This window comes from Cryptomeria japonica, unplaced genomic scaffold (assembly GCF_030272615.1).
Source record: "Cryptomeria japonica unplaced genomic scaffold, Sugi_1.0 HiC_scaffold_20, whole genome shotgun sequence".
Classification (NCBI taxonomy): domain Eukaryota; kingdom Viridiplantae; phylum Streptophyta; class Pinopsida; order Cupressales; family Cupressaceae; genus Cryptomeria; species Cryptomeria japonica.
The window spans coordinates 455,001-480,000 of NW_026728842.1; the positions used below are offsets into that span (position 1 = coordinate 455,001).

Here is a 25,000-nt window from a genome sequence, read left to right on the forward strand (position 1 = left end):
ATGCATGAAGCGACGGATGAAGCAGTGATGACAACTGGGCTGTGAGGAGAGGAGGGATGCAGCCAAGAAAGCAATCAGGGCTCGAGGCAAGGGATGCATCAAGGATAGCAATCATGTTGTGAGGCGAGATTCCATAGGCTAAACGTGAGAGGCTGCAGGGTCGACTCAGAGAGGTCTATGCATGTGAGAGGCTGAAAGCAAGGTCGACTCGGAGCGGTCTATGCATCAGGCGCGCTTGGGGCGACTACCAGTGCCAACCCCTTATCCCGCGACGCGTCCGACAAAGAGAACGTTCCAAGGCGGCAGAGGAGGTTACCAGCCGAAGGATGCAGTAGCGATAACAGGTATAGTTCCGCGGCGGCCGAGAAGACTCACCGCATAGGAATCGGGATGCGAGGCGAAGGATGCGCCGGGAAGGCCCCGACGACTAGGAAGAGGCTGCAGGGCCGCCTCGGAATGGTCCAAGCATCGGACGCGATTGGGACGACTACCAGTGCCAACCCCTTATCCCGCGATGCGTCCGATACACAGATAGTTCCAACGCGGCCGAGGAGCCTCACCGCATATCAATCGGGGTGCGAGGCGAGGGATGGGGCGGGAAGGCCCCAACGGCTACACGGAAGAGGCTTCAGGGCCACCTCGGTATGGTCCAAGCATCGGACGCGCTTGGGGCGACTACCAGTGCCAACCCCTTATCCCGCGATGCGTCCGATACACAGAAGGTTGCAAGGCGGCCGAGGAGCCTCACCGCATAGCAATCGGGGGTGCGAGGCGACGGATGCGGCGAGATGGCCCCAATGGCTAGACGGAAGAGGCTTCAGGGCCGCCTCGGAATGGTCCGAGCATCGGACGCGCTTGGGGCGACTACCAGTGACAACCCCTTATCCCGCGATGCGTCCGATACGAAGACGGTTCCAAGGCGGCCGAGGAGCCTCACCGCATAGCAATCGGGGGTGCGAGGCGACGGATGGCCCCAACGGCTAGACGGAAGAGGCTTCAGGGCCGCCTCGGAATGGTCCAAGCATCGGACGCGCTTGGGGCGACTACCAGTGACAACCCCTTATCCCGCGATGCGTCCGATTCGAAGATGGTTCCAAAGCGGCCGAGGAGCATCACCGCATAGCAATCGGGGTGCGAGGTGGGGGATGCGGCGAGATGGCCCCAACGGCTAGACGGAAGAGGCTGCAGGGCCGCCTCGGAATAGTCCAAGCATCGGACGCGCTTGGGGCGACTACCAGTGACAACCCCTTATCCTGCGATGCGTCCGATACGAAGATAGTTCCAAGGCGGTCGAGGAGCCTCACCGCATAGCAATCGGGGTGCGAGGTGGGGGATGCGGCGAGATGGCCCAAACGGCTAGACGAAAGAGGCTGCAGGGCCGCCTCGGAATAGTCCAAGCATCGGACGCGCTTGGGGCGACTACCAGTGACAACCCCTTATCCCGCGATGCGTCCGATACGAAGATAGTTCCAAGGTGGCCCAGGAGCCTCACCGCATAGCAATCCGGGTGCAAGGGGGGGGATGCGGCGAGATGGCCCCAACGGCTAGACGGAAGAGGCCACAGGGCCGCCTCGAAATAGTCCAAGCATCGGAGCCTCACCGCATAGCAATCCGGGTGCAAGGGGGGGGATGCGGCGAGATGGCCCCAACGGCTAGACGGAGGAGGCCACAGGGCCGCCTCGGAATAGTCCAAGCATCGGACGCGCTTGGGGCGACTACCAGTGACAACCCCTTATCCCGCGATGCGTCCGATACGAAGATAGTTCCAAGGCGGCCGAGGAGCCTCACCGCATAGCAATCGGGGTGCGAGGTGGGGGATGCGGCGAGATGGCCCCAACGGCTAGACGGAAGAGGCTGCAGGGCCGCCTCGGAATAGTCCAAGCATCGAACGCGCTTGGGGCGACTACCAGTGACAACCCCTTATCCCGCGATGCGTCCGATACGAAGATAGTTCCAAGGCGGCCGAGGAGCCTCACCGCATAGCAATCGGGGTGCGAGGTGGGGGATGCGGCGAGATGGCCCCAACGGCTAGACGGAAGAGGCTGCAGGGCCGCCTCGGAATAGTCCAAGCATCGGACGTGCTTGGGGCGACTACCAGTGACAACCCCTTATCTCGCGATGCGTCCGATACGAAGATAGTTCCAAGGCGGCCGAGGAGCCTCACCGCATAGCAATCGGGGTGCGAGGTGGGGGATGCGGCGAGATGGCCCCAACGGCTAGACGGAAGAGGCCACAGGGCCGCCTCGGAATAGTCCAAGCATCGGACGCAGCTTGGGGCGACTACCAGTGACAACCCCTTATCCCGCGATGCGTCCGATACGAAGATAGTTCCAAGGCGGCCGAGGAGCCTCACCGCATAGCAATCGGGGTGCGAGGTGGGGGATGCGGCGAGATGGCCCCAACGGTTAGACGAAAGAGGCTGCAGGGCCGCCTCGGAATAGTCCAAGCATCGGACACGCTTGGGGCGACTACCAGTGACAACCCCTTATCCCGCGATGCGTCCGATACGAAGATAGTTCCCAGGCGGCCGAGGAGCCTCACCGCATAGCAATCGGGGTGCGAGGCGAGGGATGCGGCGAGATGGCCCCAAAGGCTAGACGGAAGAGGCTGCAGGGCCGCCTCGGAATAGTCCAAGCATCGGACGCGCTTGGGGTGACTACCACTGCCAACCCCTTATCCCGCGATGCGTCCGATACGAAGATAGTTCCGAGGCAGCCGAGGAGGTGGGGGATGCGGCGAGATGGCCCCAACGGCTAGACGGAAGAGGCTGCAGGGCCGCCTCGGAATAGTCCAAGCATCGGACGTCCTTGGGGCGACTACCAGTGACAACCCCTTATCCCGCGATGCGTCCGATACGAAGATAGTTCCCAGGCGGCCGAGGAGCCTCACTGCATAGCAATCGGGGTGCGAGGTGAGGGATGCGGCGAGATGGCCCCAAAGGCTAGACGGAAGAGGCTGCAGGGCCGCCTCGGAATAGTCCAAGCATCGGACGCGCTTGGGGCGACTACCACTGCCAACCCCTTATCCCGCGATGCGTCCGATACACAGATAGTTCCGAGGCAGCCGAGGAGGTGGGGGATGCGGCGAGATGGCCCCAACGGCTAGACGGAAGAGGCTGCAGGGCCGCCTCGGAATAGTCCAAGCATCGGACGCGCTTGGGGCGACTACCAGTGACAACCCCTTATCCCGCGATGCGTCCGATACGAAGATAGTTCCCAGGCGGCCGATGAGCCTCACCGCATAGCAATCGGGGTGCGAGGCGAGGGATGCGGCGAGATGGCCCCAAAGGCTACACGGAAGAGGCTGCAGGGCCGCCTCGGAATAGTCCAAGCATCGGACGCGCTTGGGGCGACTACCACTGCCAACCCCTTATCCCGCGATGCGTCCGATACACAGATAGTTCCGAGGCGGCCGAGGAGCCTCACAGCATAGCAATCGTGGTGCGAGGTGGGGGATGCGGCGAGATGGCCCCAACGGCTGACGAAAGAGGCTTCAGGGCCGCCTCGGAATGGTCCAAGCATCGGACGCGCTTGGGGCGACTACCACTGCCAACCCCTTATCCCGCGATGCGTCCGATACACAGATAGTTCCGAGGCGGCCGAGGAGCCTCACAGCATAGCAATCGGGGTGCGAGGCGAGGGATGCGGCGAGAAAGCCCCAACGGCTAGAGGGAAGAGGCTTCAGGTCCGCCTCGGAATGGTCCAAGCATCGGACGCGCTTGGGGCGACTACCAGTGACAACCCCTTATCCCGCGACGCGTCCGATACACAGATAGTTCCAAGGCGGCCGAGGAGCCTCACCGCATAGCAATCGGGGTGCGAGGCGAGGGATGCGGCGAGAAGGACCCAACGGCTAGACGGAAGAGGCTTCAGGGCCGCCTCGGAATGGTCCAAGCATCGGACGCGCTTGGGGCGACTACCAGTGACAACCCCTTATCCCGCGACGCGTCCGATACACAGATAGTTCCAAGGCGGCCGAGGAGCCTCACCGCATAGCAATCGGGGTGCGAGGCGAGGGATGCGGCGAGAAGGACCCAACGGCTAGACGGAAGAGGCTTCAGGGCCGCCTCGGAATGGTCCAAGCATCGGACGCGCTTGGGGCGACTACCAGTGACAACCCCTTATCCCGCGACGCGTCTGATACACAGATAGTTCCAAGGCGGCCGAGGAGCCTCACCGCATAGCAATCGGGGTGCGAGGCGAGGGATGCGGCGAGAAGGACCCAACGGCTAGACGGAAGAGGCTTCAGGGCCGCCTCGGAATGGTCCAAGCATCGGACGCGCTTGGGGCGACTACCAGTGACAACCCCTTATCCCGCGACGCGTCCGATACACAGATAGTTCCAAGGCGGCCGAGGAGCCTCACCGCATAGCAATCGGGGTGCGAGGCGAGGGATGCGGCGAGAAGGACCCAACGGCTAGACGGAAGAGGCTTCAGGGCCGCCTCGGAATGGTCCAAGCATCGGACGCGCTTGGGGCGACTACCAGTGACAACCCCTTATCCCGCGACGCGTCCGATACACAGATAGTTCCAAGGCGGCCGAGGAGCCTCACCGCATAGCAATCGGGGTGCGAGGCGAGGGATGCGGCGAGAAGGACCCAACGGCTAGACGGAAGAGGCTTCAGGGCCGCCTCGGAATGGTCCAAGCATCGGACGCGCTTGGGGCGACTACCGTTGCCAACCCCTTATCCCGCGATGCGTCTGATACACAGATAGTTCCGAGGCGGCCGAGGAGCCTCACCGCATAGCAATCGGGTTGCGAGGCAGATTATTGGGAAGGGAACCCCCTGGGATGCGGCTCAAGCAGTGCCCAAAGGGACTGGAATGCGGAATCACATCGAGAGACCCAAATGCTATACGAGGGCTCAAATCGAATTATCGATTTGGCCACGACATGGACGCATCGGAACGACTACCTTTGCCGAACCACTCGCAATTGCATCCATACCGAAACCAATAGACATTTCCGTTAGAGCCCTCGCATAGCATTCGGGAATCTCGCATGCCCCTCTAAATCGACCAATGCTGGCGCTCAATGAAAATCCGAGCGCTACCACCGTTCGAGCGCCAGCATTGGTCGAGTTAGAGGGGCACGGGGGAGAATGCTCCAGTCAACACCTCCCCTATATAAGTTATTTGTCCGATTCTCGCACAACCGTAGTCTGCCTCGTCGAATCAAACAACGGTCCCAGATTCCGACTTCCGTTCCGTAGAGACCCAAAAGCTAGATGGAGGCTCGCAAGAAAGAGAGTCGGCACATAGCAATCAGGTTTCTCGAACGTTTAGGGACCGAGCTCACTTGCGGATAGGGCAAAATCCGCCAAGCAACCCAAAAGCTAGACGGGGGCTCGAATCGAATCGCCTAGGCGGCCACAACAACGACGTGTTAGATCGACTACCAGTGCCAAACCATTCAGCAAGACTAGTTTGTGTCGAGGCCGGATAGAGATTCTCAGAGAGCGCCCGCATAGCATTTAGGAGACCTGCCGCGTCCCTCACACTCGACAAATGGTGGTGCACGTTTATAAATCCGAGCGATCCCAACCCTTTCAAGCACCAACATCGGTCGAGATAGAGGGGCACGGAGGGGGCTGCGTGAGACAACACAGTCCCCTATATAAGTTATTTGTCCGATTCTCACACATCCGAAGAATGGTCATCAAATCGGACAACAGCCCAAACTTCCGACTTCCGTCCCAGAAAGCCCAAGAGCTATCTAAAACGTTCATGGCCGGAACTCGATCGCGGCTATACCAGTCCGCCAAGCAACCCAAAAGCTAGACTGGAGCTCTAGTTGAATCACCTCTGTGGCCACTGCAAGGACGTGTTGGAGCGACTACCATTGCCGAACCATTCCGCAGGTCGAGTCCATACCAAGGCCGCATAGAGATTCACGATGAGCTCCTGCATAGCAATCAGGAGACTTGCCGTGTCCATCACAATCGATAAATCCTGGTGCAAGATTTTTGCATCCGAGCTCTCCAACCAGTAGAGCACCAGCATCAATCGACATAAACGGGCACGGGGGGAGGATGCTCGAGAACACTACCTCCCCTATATAAGTTATTTGTCCGATTCTCAAGCAGCCGAAGTCTGGTCATCGAATCGGGTCAAAGACCACAACTTCCGACTTTACCCACAATGCAAGTCATCGAATCGAACATCGGCCCCCGAGTCGGACTCCATGCGTATGTCAGGTCATCGGACCCAAATTCTGCCTTCCTGCGCATGGCGGGCCATCAATATCAACTCGGTCATCGGACCCAAACTCCGCCTTTCTGCGTATGGCACGCCTTCAAATCGGTCATCGGACCCAAATTCCGCCTTCCTATGCATGGCGGGCCATCAACATCAACTCGGTCATCGGACCCAAATTCCGCCTTTCTGCGCATGGCACGCCATCAACTCGGTCATCGGACCCAAATTCCGCCTTCCTGCGCATGGCAGGTCATCGGACACAAATTCAGACCTCGCGAATATGCATACGTATCGAATCGGTCATCGGACCCAACTTCCGACTTCATCCATACTGTAGGGTCTCTGAGGTTGGCGCGGTGCGCTCAACCCGGGGAGTCGACCCATCGAAGCATACACCTCCCCTATATAAGCTATTTGTCCGATTCCCACACCTGTGTAGTTTGCACCTCTGACCAGGACATCGACCCCAACTTCCGAACTCGACTGCAACGACGGCACCAGCGCCTTGGTGCGCACCTTGCGACGCACAGTCCCAACATTCGCCTTCCTGCACATGGCAGGTCATCGGACCCAAATTCCGACCTCGCGAGTATGCCTACATATCGAATCGGTCATCGGACCCAACTTCCGACTTCATCCATACCGTAGGGTCTTTGAGGTTGGCGCGGTGCGCTCAACCCGGGGAGTCGACCCAACGAAGCATACACCTCCCCTATATAAGCTATTTGTCCGATTCCCACACCTGTGTAGTTTGCACCTCCGATCAGGACATCGACCCCAACTTCCGAACTCGCCTGCAACGACCGAACCAGCGCCTTGGTGCGCACCTTGCAACGCACAGTGCCAACATTCGCCTTCCTCAACATGGCAGGTCATCGGACCCAAATTCCGACCTCGCGAGTATGCCTACATATCGAATCGGTCATCGGACCCAACTTCCGACTTCATCCATACCGTAGGGTCTTTGAGGTTGGCGCGGTGCGCTCAACTCGGGGAGTCGACCCAACGAAGCATACACCTCCCCTATATAAGCTATTTGTCCGATTCCCACACCTGTGTAGCTTGCACCTCCGATCAGGACATCGACCCCAACTTCCGAACTCGACTAAAAAGACCGCACCAGCGCCTTGGTGTGCACCTTGCAACGCACAGTGCCAACATTCGCCTTCCTACACATGGCAGGTCATCGGACCCAAATTCCGACCTCATGAGCATACCTACTAATCGAATCGGTCATCGGACCCAACTTCCGACTTCATCCATACCGTAGGGTCTTTGAGGTTGGCGCGGTGCGCTCAACCTGGGGAGTCGACCCATCGAAGCATACACCTCCCCTATATAAGCTATTTGTCCGATTCCGACACCTGTGTAGTTTGCACCTCCGCTCAGGACATCGACCCCAACTTCCGAACTCGCCTGCAACGACCGAACCAGCGCCTTGGTGCGCACCAAAAGTGCGCACTTTTGGTGCGCACCAAAAGTGCGCACTTTTGGTGCGCACCAAAAGTGCGCACTTTTGGAGGGCACTTTTTGGAGGGCACTTTTCTGCGCTCCAAAGGTGCGCACTTTTGGAGGGCACTTTTTGGAGGGCACTTTTCTGCGCTCCAAAGGTGCGCACTTTTGGAGGGCACTTTTTGGAGGGCACTTTTCTGCGCTCCAAAGGTGCGCACTTTTGGAGGGCACTTTTTGGAGGGCACTTTTCTGCGCTCCAAAGGTGCGCACTTTTGGAGGGCACTTTTTGGAGGGCACTTTTCTGCGCTCCAAAGGTGCGCACTTTTGGAGGGCACTTTTTGGAGGGCACTTTTCTGCGCTCCAAAGGTGCGCACTTTTGGAGGGCACTTTTTGGAGGGCACTTTTCTGCGCTCCAAAGGTGCGCACTTTTGGAGGGCACTTTTTGGAGGGCACTTTTCTGCGCTCCAAAGGTGCGCACTTTTGGAGGGCACTTTTTGGAGGGCACTTTTCTGCGCTCCAAAGGTGCGCACTTTTGGAGGGCACTTTTGTGCACTCCAAAGGTGCGCACTTTTGGAGGGCACTTTTCCTGCGCTCCAAAGGTGCACACCTAGGTGAGCACCTTCGACCACACCTTGTAGCACACCAAACTCTGACTTTCGACTTCATCCGCAATGCAGGGTCTTTGAGGTTGGCGCAATGCGCACAACCAGGGGAGTCGACCCATCAAACCCAACACCTCCCCTATATAAGCTATTTGTCTGATTCTCATACATGCGTAGCCTGCAAGAGCAATTAGGACATCGACCCCAACTTTCGGCTTCTAAACGAAAACAAGGTCTTTGAGGTTGGCGCAGTGCGCACAACCAGGGGAGTCAACCCACCGAATGCAACACCTCCCCTATATAAGCTATTTGTCTGATTCTCATACATGCGTAGACTGCAGCAATGATTAGGACATCCACCCCAACTTTTGACTTCTTAAACAAGACAGGGTCTTTGAAGTTGGTGCAGTGCACACAACCAGGGGAGTCGACCCATCAAACGCAACACCTCCCCTATATAAAGCTATTTGTCTGATTCTCATACGTGTAGTCTGCAGCAGCGATTACGACATCGACCCCAACTTCCGAATTCGTTTGCATTGACCGCACCAAAGGTGCGCGCCTTGGTGTGCACCCTGGAGTGCACTTTGGTGCTCACCTCGGTGCACACTTTGGTGTGCACCAAAGGTGCGCACCTTGGAGCGCACCAAAGGTGTACACTTTGGAGCGCACCACATAGGGTCTTTGAGAGGTTGGCGCAGTGCGCACACCAAGGTGGGTGTTGAGGTGCGTGCCGAGGTGGGTGGGTGCTAGGGTGCGCTCCATGGTGGGTGCCAGGGTGGGTGCGTGCTAGGGTGGATTCCAAAGAGGGTCATAGGGTGGGTGCCAAGGTGGGTTGGTGATATAGTGGGTTCAAAGGTGGGTACTAGGGTGGGTTCCAAGGTGGGTCACAAGTTGGGTGCCAGGATGCGTGGGTGTTAGGTTGGGTGCCAAGGTGGGCTCCTGCGTGGGTGGGTGCTAGGGTGGGTTTCAAGGTGGACGCGAGGGCGGGTGCCAAGGTGGGTAACAAGTTGGGTGTTAGGATGGGTGAGTGCTAGAGTGGGTGCCAAGGTGGGTGGGTGCTAAGGTGGATGCCAAGGTGGTTCACAGGGTGGGTGGGTTCTAGGGTGAGTTCCAAGGTGGGTCACAGGTTCAGTGCTAGGGTGGGTGTCAAGGCGGGTGTCGAGGTGCCTGGGTGCTAGGGTGTGGATGCCAATGTGGGTCATAGGGTGGGTACTAGGGTGGGCTGCAATGTGGGTGCCAAGGTGGGTAACATGCTCGGTGGGTTCTAAATTGGGTGCCAGGGTGGGTGTGCACCCACCTTGCCCGAGGTGGGTGCCAAGGTGCCAGTGTGGGTGGGTGCTAAGGTGGATGCCAAGGTGGGTGAGAAGGTGGGTGATAGGTTGAGTGGTAGGATGGGTGGGTGCCAAGATGGGTCACAGGGTGGGTGCAAGGGTGGGTAGGTGCTAGGGTTGGTGTCAGGGTGGGTGGGTGCTAGGTTGGGTTCCAAGGTGGGTGCGAGGGTGAGTGTCAAGGTGGGTCACAGGTTAGGTGCTAGGATGGGTGAGTGCTAGGGTGCAAAGGTGCCAGGGTGGGTGCTAGGATGGGTCGATGCTAGGGTGAGTGGCAAGGTGGGTCCACAAGTGTCAAGGTGGGTGCCGAGGTGGGTGCCAAGTTGGGTTCCAAGGTGGGTGCCAACGTGGGTGCTAGGGTGCGTGGGTTAAAGGGTGTGTCACAACGTGGGTGCCAGGATGGGTGCGCACCCACACTGGCCAAGACGGGTGCAAGGTTGGGTTCCAAGCCCGGTCACAGGCTGGGTGCTAGGATGGGTGGGTGCCAAGGTGGGCACCAGGGTGGGTGCACCCACCCTGGCCAAGGTGGGTCACGGGGTGGGTCCTAGGGTGGGTAACGGGGTGGGTACTAAGGTGCGTGCCAAGGTGGGTCATAGGGTGGGTGCCAAGGTGGGCACCAGGGTGGGTGTGCACCAACCCTAGCCAGGGTAGGTCACGGGGTGGTTGTCGGGGTGGGCTTCAAGGAGCCAAGGTGGGTGGCAAGTAGCCAAGTTGCGTGCCAAGGTGGGTGTCGGGGTGGGTGCCAAGGATCCAAGGTGGGTGCCAAGGAACCAAGGTGGGTGTCTGGGTGGGTGCCGAGGTGGGAGCCAGGGTGGGTCCCAAGGTGAGTGCAAAGGTGGGTGCCAGGGTCAAGGTGAGTGCCAATGTGGGTTCCAAGGTGCCAGGGTCAGGGTGAGTGCCAATGTGGGTTCAAAGGTGCTAAGTTGGGTGCGAGGTTGGGTGTGAGGGTGGGTGGGTGCCAAGGTGTGCTAGGTGGAAGCCCGGGTGGGTCGGCATCCCATGGGTGTCGAGTTGGGTGCCTGATGGGTGCTTCTTGTCAAGTTTTAGTCGTCGGGACTCATTTCGAGCCTTAGAGGTCGTTTCTTGTCCGGTTGCCCTGTCTTCGACCTGGGAACCCAATTTTGGTCCTCGGGTCCCATTTTTTTTTGTCTCGCATCCCACTTTTGGCCTGTGGCCTTTTCGGGGTCGATTCTCGTTTTGGGCATCAGAGCATGTTTCTTCTCCTAAAACCCAATATTTGTTTATTAAGTCTCGGAACACATTTTTGTTCTCGTGGACCCATCATGGGTCTTGGAACGCATTTGTGGTCCTTGGGTCCCATTTTGCATCCCGAAACTTGTGTTTTGGTGCTTGATCCCTATTTTGGGTGCCCACCTTGCACCAAGTGCGCACCCGGGGCAAACCGAGCGCCTTGGTGCACCGGGGCAAGATCGAGCGTGCACCCGAGGCGCCCCGAACATGCACCAAGGTGCACTCGGCCCACATGTGAGCGCAGGTCGTTGCGCCCGAGGTGGTGTGTGGGCACCGCGTTGCAGACGGGACACTGCACGCACACGACGCCCCGTCCAGGTGCACGCACGTAGGCCGGGCCGGGTGCACACCCGATGCCCTAGCAAGGTGCGTGCACCCGGGCAGGGCTCACACTTGGCGAACGGGGCGCACTTCGCGAGGGAGGGTGTGCACCTCGACGGGGGTGGGTGGCCGGGGTGGATTCGCACGTGGGTCGCGGTTTGCTAAGTACACACTGCGACAAGCTCATAACGGGTGCGATCATACCAGCGTTAGTGCACCGGATCCCATCAGAACTCCGCAGTTAAGCGCGCTTGGGCCGGAGTAGTACTGGGATGGGTGACCTCCCGGGAAGTCCCGGTGTTGCACCCTTTTTTAGTTTTTCGCCGGGCGTCGCAATGCTATTTGAATTAACCTTTTGCCCGTTTGCGTTCTCGTCGGGGCCGGGCCGGGCCGGGGTGCGTTGCCCGCACTACCGCGCGCGCCGGGGCGACACCGAGCGCGCACCCGAGGCGCCCCGAGCACACAGGCCACGGTGCAACCCGGGCGTTGTGCGCGCACCCCGGTGCGCCCGAGGTGCTGCGCGCGCACCCAGGTGAAATCGGTGTGCACCTCGGCCAGTGCGCGCTCGGTCGAGTCGCGCACGTTGGCCAAGGTGCACGGTGATGTTTCTTACTCTAAGGTTCCGCACCAGACGCCCGGGACAGGTGAGCGAAGCTGGGCGGGGCCGGGTGCGCGCCCGGGGCAGGTGCACGCAGCTGGAGAGAGCTTTGGAGCGCACCAGAGGTGCGCACCTTGGAGCACACTTCGGAGCGCACCAATGATGCGCTCCATTCAAAAGTTTCCTGAAAAGGCAAAAAAAGTTGAGATTATAGAATTTCCCACTTGAGAGATTGTAAAAAAAAAAAATTTAAAATGAAGGAAACGCGGGTGCCAAGGTGTGCGCGCCCGGGTGCGCAGCCCAGCCAAGGTGTGCGCACCAAGGCGCCCACCCTGGCGAAGGTGCACGCAAGGTGCGCACCCGAGGCAAACCGGACAATTAACCCAACTTTCGACTTCGCGCGCACCTGCGCACCTTGGAGCGCACTTCGGAGCGCTCCTTGGTGCGCACCAATCTTGGGCACCTCGGAGTGCACCATGGCGCCCACCAAGGTGCGCACCCGGGGCAAACCGAGCTTCGACTTCGTGCGCACCTTGGAGGCGCCCACCAAGGTGCGCAGCCCAGCCAAGGCGTGCGCATCAAGGTGCGCACCCGGGGCAAACCGAGCTCCGACTTCGTACGCACCATGGAGCGCACAAAAGGTGCGCAACCCAGCCAAGGTGTGCGCACCCCGGGCAAACCGAGCTCCGAATCGTGCGCACCAGAGGTGCACGCCATCGTGCGCACCTTGGAGCACACTTCGGAGCCCTCCTTGGTGCGCACCGATGTTGCGCACCTCGGAGCGCACCCGGGGAAAACAATGCAATTAACCCGACTTTTGACTTCGTGCGCACCTCGAAGCGCTCTCGGGTTCGCACCTCGGAGCACACCGAGGTGCGCACCTTTGATGCGCTGCCTTCACCAATTTCCAGAAAAGGCAAGAAAACATTGAGAAGGTGTGCGCACCGAGGTGCCCACCCTGGCGAAGGTGCACGCGAGGTGCGCACCCGGGGCAAACCGGGCTCCGACTTCGTGCACGCCATGCTGCGCACCTTGGAGGGCCATGGTGCGCACCTTGGAGCAAACTTCGGAGCGCTCAATGGTGCCCAACCCAGCCAAGGTGCCCACCGCGGCGAAGGTGCACGCGAGGTGCGCACCCGGGGCAAACCGGGCTCCGACTTCGTGCACGCCGCACCTTGGAGCACACTTCGGAGCGCTCCTTGGTGCGCACCAGGGCGCGCAAACCAGCCGAGGTGCCCACCCCGGCGAAGGTGCACGCGAGGTGCGCACCCGGGGCAAACCGGGCTCCGACTTCGTGCACGCCATGGTGCGCACCCGGGGCAAACCGGACTCCGACTTCGTGCAGGCCGCACCTTGGAGCACACTTCGGAGCGCTCCTTGGTGCGCACCATGGTGCCCACCAGGGCGCGCAACCCAGCCAAGGTCTGCACACCAAGGTGCCCACCCCGGCGAAGGTGCACGCGAGGTGCGCACCCGGGGCAAACCGGGCTCCGACTTCGTGCACGCCATGGTGCCCACCGCGGCGAAGGTGCACGCGAGGTGCGCACCCGGGGCAAACCGGGCTCCGACTTCGTGCACGGCGCACCTTGGAGCACACTTCGGAGCGCTCCTTGGTGCGCACCATGGTGCCCACCAGGGCGCGCAACCCAGCCAAGGTGTGCGCACCAAGGTGCACGCGAGGTGCGCACCCGGGGCAAACCGGGGTCCGACTTCGTGCACGCCGCACCTTGGAGCACACATCGGGGCGCTCCCGGGTTCGCACCGTGGTGGGCACCTCGGAGCACACCAAGGTGGGCAGCGAGGTGCGCACCTTTGATGCGATGCCTTCACTAATTTCCATAAAAGGCAAAAAAAAACGAGATTTTAAAATTTCCGTTTTGAAAGATAGTGAAAAAAAGGGAATGCTGGTGCCATCTTGAGCCCGCCCTGGTGCGCAGCCCAGCCAAGGTGTGCGCACCAAGGTGCCCACCCTGGCGAAGGTGCGCGCCCGGGCAATTAACCCAACTTCCAACCTCGCGCGCGCCAGGGTGGGAGCGCACCCAACAACCGGGCCTGGGAAGAGCCAATGCGAGAAACCCCACCAAACGCTCTGACAAAAAAAGAGGGGGCGCTCCAGTAACCCCGCTCCAGAGCGCACCCTGGGCAAACCCAGCCAAGGTGCCCACCCCGGCCAAGGTGCAGGCGAGGTGCGCACCCGAGGCAAACCGGGCTCCGACAACGTGCACGCCGCACCTTGGAGCACACTTCGTAGCGCTCCCGGGTGCGCACCTTTGATGCGCTGCCTTCACTAATTTCCAGAAAAGGCAAAAAAAAAAGGAGATTTTGAAATTTCCGTTTTGAAAGATAGTGAAAAAAACGGAACGCGGGTGCCATCTTGAGCCCGCCCTGGTGCGCAGCCCAGGCAAGGTGCCCACCCTGGCAAAGGTGCGCACCCGGGCAATTAACCCTACTTCCGACTTCGTGCGCGCCAGGGTGGCAACCGGGCCTGGGAAGAGCCAATGCGAGAAACCCCACCAAACGCTCCGACAAAAAAAGAGGCGGCGCTCCAATAACCCCGCTTCGGAGCGCAGCCGGGGCAAACCCAGCCAAGGTGCCCACCCCGACGAAGGTGCACGCGAGGTGCGCACCCGGGGCAAACCGGGCTCCGACAACGTGCACGCAGCACCTTGGAGCACACTTCGAAGCACTCCCGGGTGCCCACCGGCGTTGCGCACCGTGGTGGGCAGCGAGCTGCGCACCTTTGATGCGCTGCCTTCACTAATTTCCAGAAAAAGGCAAAAAAAAATGAGATTTTAAAATTTCCGTTTTGAAAGATAGTGAAAAAAAAGGAACGCGGGTGCCATCTTGAGCCCGCCCTGGTGCGCAGCCCAGGCAAGGCATGCGCACCAAGGTGCCCACCCGAGGTGCACACCCGGGGCAAACCGGGCTCCGACTTCGTGCAGGCCGCACCTTGGAGCACACTTCGGAGCGCTCCTTGGTGCGCACCATGGTGCCCACCAGGGCGCGCAACCCAGCCAAGGTCTGCACACCAAGGTGCCCACCCCGGCGAAGGTGCACGCGAGGTGCGCACCCGGGGCAAACCGGGCTCCGACTTCGTGCACGCCATGGTGCCCACCGCGGCGAAGGTGCACGCGAGGTGCGCACCCGGGGCAAACCGGGCTCCGACTTCGTGCACGGCGCACCTTGGAGCACACTTCGGAGCGCTCCTTGGTGCGCACCATGGTGCCCACCAGGGCGCGCAACCCAGCCAAGGTGTGCGCACCAAGGTGCACGCGAGGTGCGCACCCGGGGCAAACCGGGGTCCGACTTCGTGCACGCCGCACCTTGGAGCACACATCGGGGCGCTCCCGGGTTCGCACCGTGGTGGGCACCTCGGAGCACACCAAGGTGGGCAGCGAGGTGCGCACCTTTGATGCGATGCCTTCACTAATTTCCATAAAAGGCAAAAAAAAACGAGATTTTAAAATTTCCGTTTTGAAAGATAGTGAAAAAAAGGGAATGCTGGTGCCATCTTGAGCCCGCCCTGGTGCGCAGCCCAGCCAAGGTGTGCGCACCAAGGTGCCCACCCTGGCGAAGGTGCGCGCCCGGGCAATTAACCCAACTTCCAACCTCGCGCGCGCCAGGGTGGGAGCGCACCCAACAACCGGGCCTGGGAAGAGCCAATGCGAGAAACCCAACCAAACGCTCTGACAAAAAAAGAGGGGGCGCTCCAGTAACCCCGCTTCGGAGCGCACCCTGGGCAAACCCAGCCAAGGTGCCCACCCCGGCCAAGGTGCAGGCGAGGTGCGCACCCGGGGCAAACCGGGCTCCGACAACGTGCACGCCGCACCTTGGAGCACACTTCGTAGCGCTCCCGGGTGCGCACCTTTGATGCGCTGCCTTCACTAATTTCCAGAAAAGGCAAAAAAAAAAGGAGATTTTGAAATTTCCGTTTTGAAAGATAGTGAAAAAAACGGAACGCGGGTGCCATCTTGAGCCCGCCCTGGTGCGCAGCCCAGGCAAGGTGCCCACCCTGGCAAAGGTGCGCACCCGGGCAATTAACCCTACTTCCGACTTCGTGCGCGCCAGGGTGGCAAACCGGGCTCCGACTTCGTGCAGGCCGCACCTTGGAGCACACTTCGGAGCGCTCCTTGGTGCGCACCATGGTGCCCACCAGGGCGCGCAACCCAGCCAAGGTCTGCACACCAAGGTGCCCACCCCGGCGAAGGTGCACGCGAGGTGCGCACCCGGGGCAAACCGGGCTCCGACTTCGTGCACGCCATGGTGCCCACCGCGGCGAAGGTGCACGCGAGGTGCGCACCCGGGGCAAACCGGGCTCCGACTTCGTGCACGGCGCACCTTGGAGCACACTTCGGAGCGCTCCTTGGTGCGCACCATGGTGCCCACCAGGGCGCGCAACCCAGCCAAGGTGTGCGCACCAAGGTGCACGCGAGGTGCGCACCCGGGGCAAACCGGGGTCCGACTTCGTGCACGCCGCACCTTGGAGCACACATCGGGGCGCTCCCGGGTTCGCACCGTGGTGGGCACCTCGGAGCACACCAAGGTGGGCAGCGAGGTGCGCACCTTTGATGCGATGCCTTCACTAATTTCCATAAAAGGCAAAAAAAAACGAGATTTTAAAATTTCCGTTTTGAAAGATAGTGAAAAAAAGGGAATGCTGGTGCCATCTTGAGCCCGCCCTGGTGCGCAGCCCAGCCAAGGTGTGCGCACCAAGGTGCCCACCCTGGCGAAGGTGCGCGCCCGGGCAATTAACCCAACTTCCAACCTCGCGCGCGCCAGGGTGGGAGCGCACCCAACAACCGGGCCTGGGAAGAGCCAATGCGAGAAACCCCACCAAACGCTCTGACAAAAAAAGAGGGGGCGCTCCAGTAACCCCGCTCCGGAGCGCACCCTGGGCAAACCCAGCCAAGGTGCCCACCCCGGCCAAGGTGCAGGCGAGGTGCGCACCCGAGGCAAACCGGGCTCCGACAACGTGCACGCCGCACCTTGGAGCACACTTCGTAGCGCTCCCGGGTGCGCACCTTTGATGCGCTGCCTTCACTAATTTCCAGAAAAGGCAAAAAAAAAAGGAGATTTTGAAATTTCCGTTTTGAAAGATAGTGAAAAAAAGGGAACGCGGGTGCCATCTTGAGCCCGCCCTGGTGCGCAGCCCAGGCAAGGTGCCCACCCTGGCAAAGGTGCGCACCCGGGCAATTAACCCTACTTCCGACTTCGTGCGCGCCAGGGTGGCAAACCGGGCTCCGACTTCGTGCAGGCTGCACCTTGGAGCACACTTCGGAGCGCTCCTTGGTGCGCACCATGGTGCCCACCAGGGCGCGCAACCCAGCCAAGGTCTGCACACCAAGGTGCCCACCCCGGCGAAGGTGCACGCGAGGTGCGCACCCGGGGCAAACCGGGCTCCGACTTCGTGCACGCCATGGTGCCCACCGCGGCGAAGGTGCACGCGAGGTGCGCACCCGGGGCAAACCGGGCTCCGACTTCGTGCACGGCGCACCTTGGAGCACACTTCGGAGCGCTCCTTGGTGCGCACCATGGTGCCCACCAGGGCGCGCAACCCAGCCAAGGTGTGCGCACCAAGGTGCACGCGAGGTGCGCACCCGGGGCAAACCGGGGTCCGACTTCGTGCACGCCGCACCTTGGAGCACACATCGGGGCGCTCCCGGGTTCGCACCGTGGTGGGCACCTCGGAGCACACCAAGGTGGGCAGCGAGGTGCGCACCTTTGATGCGATGCCTTCACTAATTTCCATAAAAGGCAAAAAAAAACGAGATTTTAAAATTTCCGTTTTGAAAGATAGTGAAAAAAAGGGAATGCTGGTGCCATCTTGAGCCCGCCCTGGTGCGCAGCCCAGCCAAGGTGTGCGCACCAAGGTGCCCACCCTGGCGAAGGTGCGCGCCCGGGCAATTAACCCAACTTCCAACCTCGCGCGCGCCAGGGTGGGAGCGCACCCAACAACCGGGCCTGGGAAGAGCCAATGCGAGAAACCCCACCAAACGCTCTGACAAAAAAAGAGGGGGCGCTCCAGTAACCCCGCTCCGGAGCGCACCCTGGGCAAACCCAGCCAAGGTGCCCACCCCGGCCAAGGTGCAGGCGAGGTGCGCACCCGAGGCAAACCGGGCTCCGACAACGTGCACGCCGCACCTTGGAGCACACTTCGTAGCGCTCCCGGGTGCGCACCTTTGATGCGCTGCCTTCACTAATTTCCAGAAAAGGCAAAAAAAAAAGGAGATTTTGAAATTTCCGTTTTGAAAGATAGTGAAAAAAATGGAACGCGGGTGCCATCTTGAGCCCGCCCTGGTGCGCAGCCCAGGCAAGGTGCCCACCCTGGCAAAGGTGCGCACCCGGGCAATTAACCCTACTTCCGACTTCGTGCGCGCCAGGGTGGCAACCGGGCCTGGGAAGAGCCAATGCGAGAAACCCCACCAAACGCTCCGACAAAAAAAGAGGCGGCGCTCCAATAACCCCGCTTCGGAGCGCAGCCGGGGCAAACCCAGCCAAGGTGCCCACCCCGACGAAGGTGCACGCGAGGTGCGCACCCGGGGCAAACCGGGCTCCGACAACGTGCACGCAGCACCTTGGAGCACACTTCGAAGCACTCCCGGGTGCCCACCGGCGTTGCGCACCGTGGTGGGCAGCGAGGTGCGCACCTTTGATGCGCTGCCTTCACTAATTTCCAGAAAAAGGCAAAAAAAAATGAGATTTTAAAATTTCCGTTTTGAAAGATAGTGAAAAAAAAGGAACGCGGGTGCCATCTTGAGCCCGCCCTGGTGCGCAGCCCAGGCAAGGCATGCGCACCAAGGTGCCCACCCGAGGTGCACACCCGGGGCAAACCGGGCTCCGACTTCGTGCAGGCCGCACCTTGGAGCACACTTCGGAGCGCTCCTTGGTGCGCACCATGGTGCCCACCAGGGCGCGCAACCCAGCCAAGGTCTGCACACCAAGGTGCCCACCCCGGCGAAGGTGCACGCGAGGTGCGCACCCGGGGCAAACCGGGCTCCGACTTCGTGCACGCCATGGTGCCCACCGCGGCGAAGGTGCACGCGAGGTGCGCACCCGGGGCAAACCGGGCTCCGACTTCGTGCACGGCGCACCTTGGAGCACACTTCGGAGCGCTCCTTGGTGCGCACCATGGTGCCCACCAGGGCGCGCAACCCAGCCAAGGTGTGCGCACCAAGGTGCACGCGAGGTGCGCACCCGGGGCAAACCGGGGTCCGACTTCGTGCACGCCGCACCTTGGAGCACACATCGGGGCGCTCCCGGGTTCGCACCGTGGTGGGCACCTCGGAGCACACCAAGGTGGGCAGCGAGGTGCGCACCTTTGATGCGATGCCTTCACTAATTTCCATAAAAGGCAAAAAAAAACGAGATTTTAAAATTTCCGTTTTGAAAGATAGTGAAAAAAAGGGAATGCTGGTGCCATCTTGAGCCCGCCCTGGTGCGCAGCCCAGCCAAGGTGTGCGCACCAAGGTGCCCACCCTGGCGAAGGTGCGCGCCCGGGCAATTAACCCAACTTCCAACCTCGCGCGCGCCAGGGTGGGAGCGCACCCAACAACCGGGCCTGGGAAGAGCCAATGCGAGAAACCCCACCAAACGCTCTGACAAAAAAAGAGGGGGCGCTCCAGTAACCCCGCTCCGGAGCGCACCCTGGGCAAACCCAGCCAAGGTGCCCACCCCGGCCAAGGTGCAGGCGAGGTGCGCACCCGAGGCAAACCGGGCTCCGACAACGTGCACGCCGCACCTTGGAGCACACTTCGTAGCGCTCCCGGGTGCGCACCTTTGATGCGCTGCCTTCACTAATTTCCAGAAAAGGCAAAAAAAAAAGGAGATTTTGAAATTTCCGTTTTGAAAGATAGTGAAAAAAATGGAACGCGGGTGCCATCTTGAGCCCGCCCTGGTGCGCAGCCCAGGCAAGGTGCCCACCCTGGCAAAGGTGCGCACCCGGGCAATTAACCCTACTTCCGACTTCGTGCGCGCCAGGGTGGCAACCGGGCCTGGGAAGAGCCAATGCGAGAAACCCCACCAAACGCTCCGACAAAAAAAGAGGCTGCGCTCCAATAACCCCGCTTCGGAGCGCAGCCGGGGCAAACCCAGCCAAGGTGCCCACCCCGACGAAGGTGCACGCGAGGTGCGCACCCGGGGCAAACCGGGCTCCGACAACGTGCACGCAGCACCTTGGAGCACACTTCGAAGCACTCCCGGGTGCCCACCGGCGTTGCGCACCGTGGTGGGCAGCGAGGTGCGCACCTTTGATGCGCTGCCTTCACTAATTTCCAGAAAAAGGCAAAAAAAAATGAGATTTTAAAATTTCCGTTTTGAAAGATAGTGAAAAAAAAGGAACGCGGGTGCCATCTTGAGCCCGCCCTGGTGCGCAGCCCAGGCAAGGCATGCGCACCAAGGTGCCCACCCGAGGTGCACACCCGGGGCAAACCGGGCTCCGACTTCGTGCAGGCCGCACCTTGGAGCACACTTCGGAGCGCTCCTTGGTGCGCACCATGGTGCCCACCAGGGCGCGCAACCCAGCCAAGGTCTGCACACCAAGGTGCCCACCCCGGCGAAGGTGCACGCGAGGTGCGCACCCGGGGCAAACCGGGCTCCGACTTCGTGCACGCCATGGTGCCCACCGCGGCGAAGGTGCACGCGAGGTGCGCACCCGGGGCAAACCGGGCTCCGACTTCGTGCACGGCGCACCTTGGAGCACACTTCGGAGCGCTCCTTGGTGCGCACCATGGTGCCCACCAGGGCGCGCAACCCAGCCAAGGTGTGCGCACCAAGGTGCACGCGAGGTGCGCACCCGGGGCAAACCGGGGTCCGACTTCGTGCACGCCGCACCTTGGAGCACACATCGGGGCGCTCCCGGGTTCGCACCGTGGTGGGCACCTCGGAGCACACCAAGGTGGGCAGCGAGGTGCGCACCTTTGATGCGATGCCTTCACTAATTTCCATAAAAGGCAAAAAAAAACGAGATTTTAAAATTTCCGTTTTGAAAGATAGTGAAAAAAAGGGAATGCTGGTGCCATCTTGAGCCCGCCCTGGTGCGCAGCCCAGCCAAGGTGTGCGCACCAAGGTGCCCACCCTGGCGAAGGTGCGCGCCCGGGCAATTAACCCAACTTCCAACCTCGCGCGCGCCAGGGTGGGAGCGCACCCAACAACCGGGCCTGGGAAGAGCCAATGCGAGAAACCCCACCAAACGCTCTGACAAAAAAAGAGGGGGCGCTCCAGTAACCCCGCTCCGGAGCGCACCCTGGGCAAACCCAGCCAAGGTGCCCACCCCGGCCAAGGTGCAGGCGAGGTGCGCACCCGAGGCAAACCGGGCTCCGACAACGTGCACGCCGCACCTTGGAGCACACTTCGTAGCGCTCCCGGGTGCGCACCTTTGATGCGCTGCCTTCACTAATTTCCAGAAAAGGCAAAAAAAAAAGGAGATTTTGAAATTTCCGTTTTGAAAGATAGTGAAAAAAACGGAACGCGGGTGCCATCTTGAGCCCGCCCTGGTGCGCAGCCCAGGCAAGGTGCCCACCCTGGCAAAGGTGCGCACCCGGGCAATTAACCCTACTTCCGACTTCGTGCGCGCCAGGGTGGCAACCGGGCCTGGGAAGAGCCAATGCGAGAAACCCCACCAAACGCTCCGACAAAAAAAGAGGCGGCGCTCCAATAACCCCGCTTCGGAGCGCAGCCGGGGCAAACCCAGCCAAGGTGCCCACCCCGACGAAGGTGCACGCGAGGTGCGCACCCGGGGCAAACCGGGCTCCGACAACGTGCACGCAGCACCTTGGAGCACACTTCGAAGCACTCCCGGGTGCCCACCGGCGTTGCGCACCGTGGTGGGCAGCGAGCTGCGCACCTTTGATGCGCTGCCTTCACTAATTTCCAGAAAAAGGCAAAAAAAAATGAGATTTTAAAATTTCCGTTTTGAAAGATAGTGAAAAAAAAGGAACGCGGGTGCCATCTTGAGCCCGCCCTGGTGCGCAGCCCAGGCAAGGCATGCGCACCAAGGTGCCCACCCGAGGTGCACACCCGGGGCAAACCGGGCTCCGACTTCGTGCAGGCCGCACCTTGGAGCACACTTCGGAGCGCTCCTTGGTGCGCACCATGGTGCCCACCAGGGCGCGCAACCCAGCCAAGGTCTGCACACCAAGGTGCCCACCCCGGCGAAGGTGCACGCGAGGTGCGCACCCGGGGCAAACCGGGCTCCGACTTCGTGCACGCCATGGTGCCCACCGCGGCGAAGGTGCACGCGAGGTGCGCACCCGGGGCAAACCGGGCTCCGACTTCGTGCACGGCGCACCTTGGAGCACACTTCGGAGCGCTCCTTGGTGCGCACCATGGTGCCCACCAGGGCGCGCAACCCAGCCAAGGTGTGCGCACCAAGGTGCACGCGAGGTGCGCACCCGGGGCAAACCGGGGTCCGACTTCGTGCACGCCGCACCTTGGAGCACACATCGGGGCGCTCCCGGGTTCGCACCGTGGTGGGCACCTCGGAGCACACCAAGGTGGGCAGCGAGGTGCGCACCTTTGATGCGATGCCTTCACTAATTTCCATAAAAGGCAAAAAAAAACGAGATTTTAAAATTTCCGTTTTGAAAGATAGTGAAAAAAAGGGAATGCTGGTGCCATCTTGAGCCCGCCCTGGTGCGCAGCCCAGCCAAGGTGTGCGCACCAAGGTGCCCACCCTGGCGAAGGTGCGCGCCCGGGCAATTAACCCAACTTCCAACCTCGCGCGCGCCAGGGTGGGAGCGCACCCAACAACCGGGCCTGGGAAGAGCCAATGCGAGAAACCCCACCAAACGCTCTGACAAAAAAAGAGGGGGCGCTCCAGTAACCCCGCTCCGGAGCGCACCCTGGGCAAACCCAGCCAAGGTGCCCACCCCGGCCAAGGTGCAGGCGAGGTGCGCACCCGAGGCAAACCGGGCTCCGACAACGTGCACGCCGCACCTTGGAGCACACTTCGTAGCGCTCCCGGGTGCGCACCTTTGATGCGCTGCCTTCACTAATTTCCAGAAAAGGCAAAAAAAAAAGGAGATTTTGAAATTTCCGTTTTGAAAGATAGTGAAAAAAACGGAACGCGGGTGCCATCTTGAGCCCGCCCTGGTGCGCAGCCCAGGCAAGGTGCCCACCCTGGCAAAGGTGCGCACCCGGGCAATTAACCCTACTTCCGACTTCGTGCGCGCCAGGGTGGCAACCGGGCCTGGGAAGAGCCAATGCGAGAAACCCCACCAAACGCTCCGACAAAAAAAGAGGCGGCGCTCCAATAACCCCGCTTCGGAGCGCAGCCGGGGCAAACCCAGCCAAGGTGCCCACCCCGACGAAGGTGCACGCGAGGTGCGCACCCGGGGCAAACCGGGCTCCGACAACGTGCACGCAGCACCTTGGAGCACACTTCGAAGCACTCCCGGGTGCCCACCGGCGTTGCGCACCGTGGTGGGCAGCGAGCTGCGCACCTTTGATGCGCTGCCTTCACTAATTTCCAGAAAAAGGCAAAAAAAAATGAGATTTTAAAATTTCCGTTTTGAAAGATAGTGAAAAAAAAGGAACGCGGGTGCCATCTTGAGCCCGCCCTGGTGCGCAGCCCAGGCAAGGCATGCGCACCAAGGTGCCCACCCGAGGTGCACACCCGGGGCAAACCGGGCTCCGACTTCGTGCAGGCCGCACCTTGGAGCACACTTCGGAGCGCTCCTTGGTGCGCACCATGGTGCCCACCAGGGCGCGCAACCCAGCCAAGGTCTGCACACCAAGGTGCCCACCCCGGCGAAGGTGCACGCGAGGTGCGCACCCGGGGCAAACCGGGCTCCGACTTCGTGCACGCCATGGTGCCCACCGCGGCGAAGGTGCACGCGAGGTGCGCACCCGGGGCAAACCGGGCTCCGACTTCGTGCACGGCGCACCTTGGAGCACACTTCGGAGCGCTCCTTGGTGCGCACCATGGTGCCCACCAGGGCGCGCAACCCAGCCAAGGTGTGCGCACCAAGGTGCACGCGAGGTGCGCACCCGGGGCAAACCGGGGTCCGACTTCGTGCACGCCGCACCTTGGAGCACACATCGGGGCGCTCCCGGGTTCGCACCGTGGTGGGCACCTCGGAGCACACCAAGGTGGGCAGCGAGGTGCGCACCTTTGATGCGATGCCTTCACTAATTTCCATAAAAGGCAAAAAAAAACGAGATTTTAAAATTTCCGTTTTGAAAGATAGTGAAAAAAAGGGAATGCTGGTGCCATCTTGAGCCCGCCCTGGTGCGCAGCCCAGCCAAGGTGTGCGCACCAAGGTGCCCACCCTGGCGAAGGTGCGCGCCCGGGCAATTAACCCAACTTCCAACCTCGCGCGCGCCAGGGTGGGAGCGCACCCAACAACCGGGCCTGGGAAGAGCCAATGCGAGAAACCCCACCAAACGCTCTGACAAAAAAAGAGGGGGCGCTCCAGTAACCCCGCTCCGGAGCGCACCCTGGGCAAACCCAGCCAAGGTGCCCACCCCGGCCAAGGTGCAGGCGAGGTGCGCACCCGGGGCAAACCGGGCTCCGACAACGTGCACGCCGCACCTTGGAGCACACTTCGTAGCGCTCCCGGGTGCGCACCTTTGATGCGCTGCCTTCACTAATTTCCAGAAAAGGCAAAAAAAAAAGGAGATTTTGAAATTTCCGTTTTGAAAGATAGTGAAAAAAACGGAACGCGGGTGCCATCTTGAGCCCGCCCTGGTGCGCAGCCCAGGCAAGGTGCCCACCCTGGCAAAGGTGCGCACCCGGGCAATTAACCCTACTTCCGACTTCGTGCGCGCCAGGGTGGCAACCGGGCCTGGGAAGAGCCAGTGCGAGAAACCCCACCAAACGCTCCGACAAAAAAAGAGGCGGCGCTCCAATAACCCCGCTTCGGAGCGCAGCCGGGGCAAACCCAGCCAAGGTGCCCACCCCGACGAAGGTGCACGCGAGGTGCGCACCCGGGGCAAACCGGGCTCCGACAACGTGCACGCAGCACCTTGGAGCACACTTCGAAGCACTCCCGGGTGCCCACCGGCGTTGCGCACCGTGGTGGGCAGCGAGCTGCGCACCTTTGATGCGCTGCCTTCACTAATTTCCAGAAAAAGGCAAAAAAAAATGAGATTTTAAAATTTCCGTTTTGAAAGATAGTGAAAAAAAAGGAACGCGGGTGCCATCTTGAGCCCGCCCTGGTGCGCAGCCCAGGCAAGGCATGCGCACCAAGGTGCCCACCCGAGGTGCACACCCGGGGCAAACCGGGCTCCGACTTCGTGCAGGCCGCACCT

General features: G+C 61.0%; 1 non-coding gene across 1 annotated transcript; it reads left to right on the forward strand.

Annotated features, from left to right (window-relative positions):
- The first annotated feature begins 11,344 nt into the window (after positions 1–11,344).
- On the forward strand, positions 11,345–11,463 carry LOC131860958 (5S ribosomal RNA). The gene has a single exon (XR_009360041.1). It is a non-coding gene; the product is annotated as a 5S ribosomal RNA (ribosomal RNA).
- Positions 11,464–25,000: the final 13,537 nt, after the last annotated feature.